Here is a 7,289-nt window from a genome sequence, read left to right as displayed (position 1 = left end):
AGACCTGAACCCAGCCAGAGTCAGTACCTTCAGGGGAGGGGAACCAGTGAGTGTAGAACTGAACCCAGCCAGAGTTAGCACCTTCAAGGGAGGGGAACCAGTGAGTGTAGAACTGAACCCAGCCAGAGTCAGTACCTTCAGGGGAGGGGAACCAGTGAGTGTAGAACTGAACCCAGCCAGAGTCAGTACCTTCAGGGGAGGGGAACCAGTGAGTGTAGAACTGAACCCAGCCAGAGTCAGTACCTTCAGGGGAGGGGAACCAGTGAGTGTAGAACTGAACCCAGCCAGAGTCAGTACCTTCAGGGGAGGGGAACCAGTGAGTGTAGAACTGAATCCAGCCAGAGTCCGTACGTTCAGGAGAGGGGAACCAGTGAGTGTAGGACTGAACCCAGCCAGAGTCAGCACCTTCAATGGAGGGGAACCAGTGAGTGTCGATCTGAACCCAGCCAGAGTCAATACCTTCAGGGACCACTGATTGATTGGTGCCGTGGCCCCGCCCCCCGCCACTGATTGGTGCGGAGCAGCGCGCTGGGTGAGCTGGTGCCCCGCGCCGCCTCGCCATTGTCTGCGGGCTGAGTGTTGCGGTTGGGGGGTTTGTTGATGGGCTACGCTCGCAGCCTTTGAGCTCGGGGCCCAGGTGAGGCGAGGCGGAGTTGTGTGCAGGCGCTGGGCCAGCCTATTGTGGGAGGTTAGCTGCGGACGGACGACGTTTTGCCCTCCCCCTCGGATGATGGGTGAGCAGCCCGGGCAGTGCGCCCAGCCTCCCTGAGGACTCACGGACACGCGCGGGCGCTGAGATTTGCCGCCGAGTCGGCGGGTGGGGTACCTTCGGGCGGGCCTTGGTTACTGTCGGGGGTTGCCGGGAGTTTGGCCGCCATCTTTGGGCAGCAGGGGTCCGCCTGCCACGGGGAGCAGGGAGCAACAGGGGCGGGGCTTCTTCGATGTCACAATACTTTCCATTGTCCCACTGCAGGGCAGGGAGCATGCGCGGCGGCCATCTTACTGCAGGGAACAGGTGCAGGATGGGGACCAGTGATAAGAATACATGAGAACATCAGAAATAGGAGATGAGTCGGCCCTTTGGCTCCTCGAGCCTGCCGCCATTCAATAAGATGATGGCTGCAGCATCTGGGGTGGTTCTCCTTGGAGCAGTGAAACTCTTTTTGGAGTTTATCTGCAAAAACAAAAGACATTAAACCGTGCCACCCGACCTGGGTGACACTCCAGACAAATATAAGGCCCTTTTTTTTTCTCCTTTTTTTGTTTTTTTTTTTTTGTTTTTTTTTTGGGCACTAAAATTCCTTGGAGCAGTGAAACTCTTTTTGGAGTTTATCTGCAAAAACAAAAGACATTAAACGGTGCCACCCGACCTGGGTGACACTCCAGACATTTATAAGGCCCTTTTTTTTTCCCCCTTTTTTTTTTTGTGTTTTTCTTTTTTTTTGTTTTTTTTTGGGCACTAAAATCACAATTTTCCCCAGTGCCCCCTATAAAAGGGAAGGGGGACACTAAAAGCACCGGCAATTAAAACAAATTACACTTTAAAACGTAAAATCAAATTAAAATTTGGTTGCCGGGCGTGATGATGCACTCCAGTCCCTCCGGTGCCCACCTCTCGCGGAAGGCCGCGAGCGTACCGGTGGACACCGCGTGCTCCATCTCCAAGGACACCCTGGACCGGATGTAAGAGCGGAAGAGAGGCAGGCAGTCAGGTTGAACGACCCCCTCGACCGCCCGCTGCCTGGACCGGCTGATGGCACCCTTCACCGTGCCCTGGAGCAGTGAAACTGTTTTTGGAGTTCACCTGCAAAAACATAAAACATTAAACCATGCCACCCGACCTGGGTGACACACCAGACATTTACAGGCCATTTTTTCCTTTTTTTGGTTTTTTTTTTGTGTTTTCATTTTTTTTTTGGGTGCTAAAATCACATTTTTCCAGTGCCCCCTATAAAAGGGAAGAGGACACTAAAACCACCGGCAATTAAAACAAATTAAACTTTAAAACATCAAATCAAATTAAAATTTAGTTGCCGGGCGTGATGATGCACTCCAGTCAGGCAGTCAGGTTCAACGACCCCCTCGACCGCCCGCTGCCTGGACCGGCTGATGGCACCCTTGGCCGTGCCCTGGAGCAGTGAAACTCTTTTGAGTTAACCTGCAAAAACATAAAACATTAAAACCATGCCACCCGACCTGGGTGACACAGCAGACATTTTCAAGGCCCCTTTTTTTTTTGGTTTTTGGTTTTTTTTTTTGGGGCGCTAAAATCAAATTTTTCCAGTGCCCCCTATAAAAGGGGAGGGGGACACTAAAAGCACCGGCAATGAAAACAAATTAACTTTAAAACGTAAAATCAAATTAAAATTTGGTTTGGAGCAGTGAAACTCTTTTTGGAGTTCACCTGCAAAACATAAAACATTAAACCGTGCCACCCGACCTGGGTGACACACCAGACATTTACAAGGCCCTTTTTTCCTTTTTTTGGTTTTTTTTTGTGTTTTTTGGTTTTTTTTGCTTTTTTTTTGGGCACTAAAATCACAATTTCTCCGGTGCCCCCTATAAAAGGGAAGGGGACACTAAAAGCACCGGCAATTAAAACAAATTAAACTTTAAAACGTAAAATCAAATTAAAATTTGGTTTGGAGCAGTGAAACTCTTTTAGAGTCTACCTGCGAAAACATAAACATTAAACTGTGCCACCCGACCTGGGTGACACTCCAGACATTTACAAGGCCCATTTTTTTTTTCCCCCCTTTTTTGTGTTTTTTTTTTTTGTTTTTTCTTTTTTTTTTTTTTTTTTGGGCACTAAAATCACAATTTTTCCCCAGTGCCCCCTATAAAAGGGAAGGGGACACTAAAAGCACCGGCAATTAAAACAAATTAAACTTTAAAACGTAAAATCAAATTAAAATTTGGTTTGGAGCAGTGAAGGTGCAGGGCAGGTTTAACAGGTGCCCATAATCAGGAAGGCTTTAGATTGAGTCAGGGAACAGAGTGGTTCTGCTCACACAATCAGAGAATGGTTACAGCACGGAAGGCCATTCGGCCCGTCGTACCCTTGCCTACTCCCCTCCCTTTCCCCCGGCCCTGCAAATGTTTTTTTTCCAGATACTTATCCAACTTCCTTTTTTTTAAAAAGCTGTGATTGAGTCTGCCTCCACCACCCTTTCAGGCCGTGCATTCCGGATCCTAACCACTCTGCGTAAAATAGATTTTTCCGATGTGACCTTTGGTTCTTTTGCCATTCACCTTAAATCCGTCTCCGCTGGTTCTCTCCCCTTCCGCCAGTGGGAACAGTATCTCTCTATCTACTTTATCCTGACCCCTCATGGTTTGAACACCTTGATCAATTCTCCTCTCAAGCTTCTCTGCTCCCAGGAGAACAACCCCAGCTTCTCCAGTCAATCCACGTAACTAAAGTCCCTCATCTCGTGAATCATTCTTGTCAATCTTTTCTGCATCCTCTCTAAGGCCATCACATCCTAATGTGCGGTGCCCAGAATTGGACACAATGCTCCAGTTGAGGCCGAACCAATGTTTGAACACGTTCATCATAACCTCCTTGCTTTTGTACTCTGTGATGCCCAGGATCCTGTAAATTTTTTTAACTGTTTTCTCAACCTGTCCTGCCACCTTCAGCGATTTGTGCACATATACCCGCAGGTCTCACTGTTCATGCACCCCCGTTAGGATTGTACCCTTTAGTTTATATTGCCTCCTTGTTTATTTAATCACGCTTTTCGTATTTTATTTCTTTTCTTAGATTCACGGCCTCATTTTATTTCTTCCTCTGAGCCCCTCAACTTAATGTGTCAGCGTAATGTTGGTGAGTGGTGATTGATTGCCCTGGGAACCAACAGGAAGAGAGGTCAGAGGCCGGAGAACCCAGGGAGCAGCGTGTTCTGCAACCAATCGCGGTGCTTGAGGGGTGGATCCTGAGTCGGCCTGTCAGATGAGTCTGTGTGAATCCCTGTTAAACAATTCATCTTTTAAAAGTTAAATCGAGATTTCTTTTGTCAACAAAACAGTTTAACATTTGTCAGTATTTTATTTCTATTTATGAGTTCCTATTATGAGTTTCAGACACTTCAGTGCCAAGTGGACCAGGTATTTAAAGGTCATTCATTTCCCCTTTTTCCATCTCGCTGTTAGTTTAAGGGACAGAGATTGGTTCCCTCTCATTATGCATTTGTAGTAGTTAAAGTCACATCCTTCCTGTTGGTAGTGAATTACATTCTGTGCTGGGCGAGATGGCTGGTGGCATCAGCCTTTAAAATACACCTTCTCTTGTTCAAATCTCTCCAGGGTCTCGCCCTTCCCTATCTCTGTAACCTCCTCCAGCCCACCAACCCTCTTAAAGTTTGTTTTCTTTGGAACAGAGGAGGCTGAGGGGAGACCTTAATGAGGTGTATAAAATTATGAGGGGCCTGGATAGAGTGGATAGTAAGGATCTATTTCCCTTCGCAGAGGGGTCAGCAACCAGCAAAACATTTTAGAAAGTACGTAGCAAGCCCAACAAGAGAGGGGGAAGTTCTGGACTTAGTATTAGGGACTGAAGCAGGGCAGGTGGGAGGGCTATCAGTGGGACAGCATTTTGGTGCTAGTGATCGTAATTCAGTTAGATTTAGGGTAGTTATAGAAAAGGAAAAAGGCAGACCAGGAATAAAAGTTCTCAATTTGGGAAATGTCAATTTTACTAAGCTGATATGTGATTTAGCCAAAGTGGACTGGAAACAGTGACTTGAAATGGTGAGAGATTGGGAAATGTTGGTGTTTAGAGGGACCTTGGTGTCCTTGTACACGAATCACTGAAAGTTAATATGCAGGCACAGCAAGCAATGAAGAAACCCAATGGTACGTGATAGCCACGTGATAGTCAGAGTAGGAATCGCAGGATAGCGCAGATGAATACGTGGCTTGAGCAGTGGTGGAACAGGGAGGGATTCAAATTACTGGGGCATTGGAACCGGTTCTTGGGGAGGTGGGACCAGTACAAACCGGACGGTCTGCACCTGGGCAGGACCGGAACCAATGTCCTAGGGGGAGTGTTTGCTAGTGCTGTTGGGGAGGATTTAAACTGATATGGCAGGGGGATGGGAACCAATGCAGGGAGACAGAGGGTAACAAAAAGGAGGCAAAAGCAAAAGACAGAAAGGAGATGAGGAAAAGTGGAGGGCAGAGAAACCCAAGGCAAAGAACAAAAAGGGCCACTGTACAGCAAAATTCTAAAAGGACAAAGGGTGTTAAAAGAACAAGCCTGAAGGCTTTGTGTCTTAATGCAAGGAGTATCTGCAATAAAGTGGATGAATTAACTGTGCAAATAGATGTTAACAAATATGATGTGATTGGGATTACGGAGACGTGGCTCCAGGATGATCAGGGCTGGGAACTCAATATTCAGGGGTATTCAACATTCAGGAAAGATGGAATAAAAGGAAAAGGAGGTGGGGTAGCATTGCTGGTTAAGGAGCAAATTAAGGCAATAGTTCGGAAGGACATTAGCTTGGATGATGTGGAATCTATATGGGTAGAGCTGCAGAATACCAAAGGACAAAAAACGTTAGTGGGAGTTGTGTACAGACCTCCAAACAGTAGTAGTGATGTTGGGGAGGGCATCAAACATGAAATTAGGGGTGCGTGCAATAAAGGTGCAGCAGTTATAATGGGTGACTTTAATATGCACATCGATTGGGTTAACCAAACTGGAAGCAATACGGCAGAGGAGGATTTCCTGGAGTGCATAAGGTATGGTTTTTTAGACCAATATGTCGAGGAACCAACTAGGGGGGAGGCCATCTTAGACTGGGTGTTGTGTAATGAGAGAGGATTAATTAGCAATCTCGTTGTGCGAGGCCCCTTGGGGAAGAGTGACCATAATGTGGTGGAATTCTGCATTAGGAAACAGTTAATTCAGAGACCATGGTCCAGAACTTAAAGAAGGGTAACTTTGAAGGTATGAGGCGTGAATTGGCTAGGATAGATTGGCGAATGATACTGAAGGGGTTGACTGTGGATGGGCAATGGCAGACATTTAGAGACCGCATGGATGAACTACAACAATTGTACATTCCTGTCTGTCGTAAAAATAAAAAAGGGAAGGTGGCTCAACCGTGGCTATCAAGGGAAATCAGGGATAGCATTAAAGCCAAGGAAGTGGCATACAAATTGGCCAGAAATAGCAGAGAACCCGGGGACTGGGAGAAATTTAGAACTCAGCAGAGGAGGACAAAGGGTTTGATTAGGGCAGGGAAAATGGAGTACGAGAAGAAGCTTGCAGGGAACATTAAGACGGATTGCAAAAGTTTCTATAGATATGTAAAGAGAAAAAGGTTAGTAAAGACAAACGTAGGTCCCCTGCAGTCAGAATCAGGGGAAGTCATAACGGGGAACAAAGAAATGGAGGACCAATTGAACAAGTACCTTGGTTCGGTATTCACTGAGGAGGACACAAACAACCTTCCGGATATAAAAGGGGTCGGAGGGTCTAGTAAGGAGGAGGAACTGAGGGAAATCCTTATTAGTCGGGAAATTGTGTTGGGGAAATTGATGGGATTGAAGGCCGATAAATCCCCAGGGCCTGATGGACTGCATCCCAGAGTACTTAAGGAGGTGGCCTTGGAAATAGTGGATGCATTGACAGTCATTTTCCAACATTCCATTGACTCTGGATCAGTTCCTATGGAGTGGAGGGTAGCTAATGTAACCCCACTTTTTAAAAAAGGAGGGAGAGAGAAAACAGGGAATTACAGACCGGTCAGCCTGACATTGGTAGTGGGTAAAATGATGGAATCAATTATTAAGGATGTCATCGCAGTGCATTTGGAAAGAGGTAATATGATAGGTCCAAGTCAGCATGGATTTGTGAAAGGGAAATCATGCTTGACAAATCTTCTGGAATTTTTTGAGGATGTTTCCAGTAGAGTGGACAAGGGAGAACCATTCGATGTGGTATATTTGGACTTTCAGAAGGCTTTCGACAAGGTCCCACACAAGAGATTAATGTGCAAAGTTAAAGCACATGGGATTGGGGGTAGTGTGCTGACATGGATTGAGAACTGGTTGTCAGACAGGAAGCAAAGAGTAGGAGTAAATGGGGACTTTTCAGAATGGCAGGCAGTGACTAGTGGGGTACCGCAGGTTCTGTGCTGGGGACCCAGCTGTTTACACTTTACATTAATGATTTAGACGAGGGGATTAAATGTAGTATCTCCAAATTTGCGGATGACACTAAGTTGGGTGGCAGTGTCAGCTGCAAGGAGGATTCTATGAGGCTGCAGAGCGACTTG

The sequence above is a fragment of the Pristiophorus japonicus genome, unplaced genomic scaffold (assembly GCF_044704955.1).
Source record: "Pristiophorus japonicus isolate sPriJap1 unplaced genomic scaffold, sPriJap1.hap1 HAP1_SCAFFOLD_251, whole genome shotgun sequence".
In the NCBI taxonomy this organism is placed as follows: Eukaryota; Metazoa; Chordata; class Chondrichthyes; family Pristiophoridae; genus Pristiophorus; species Pristiophorus japonicus.
Note: the sequence above shows the minus strand (reverse complement) of the source record.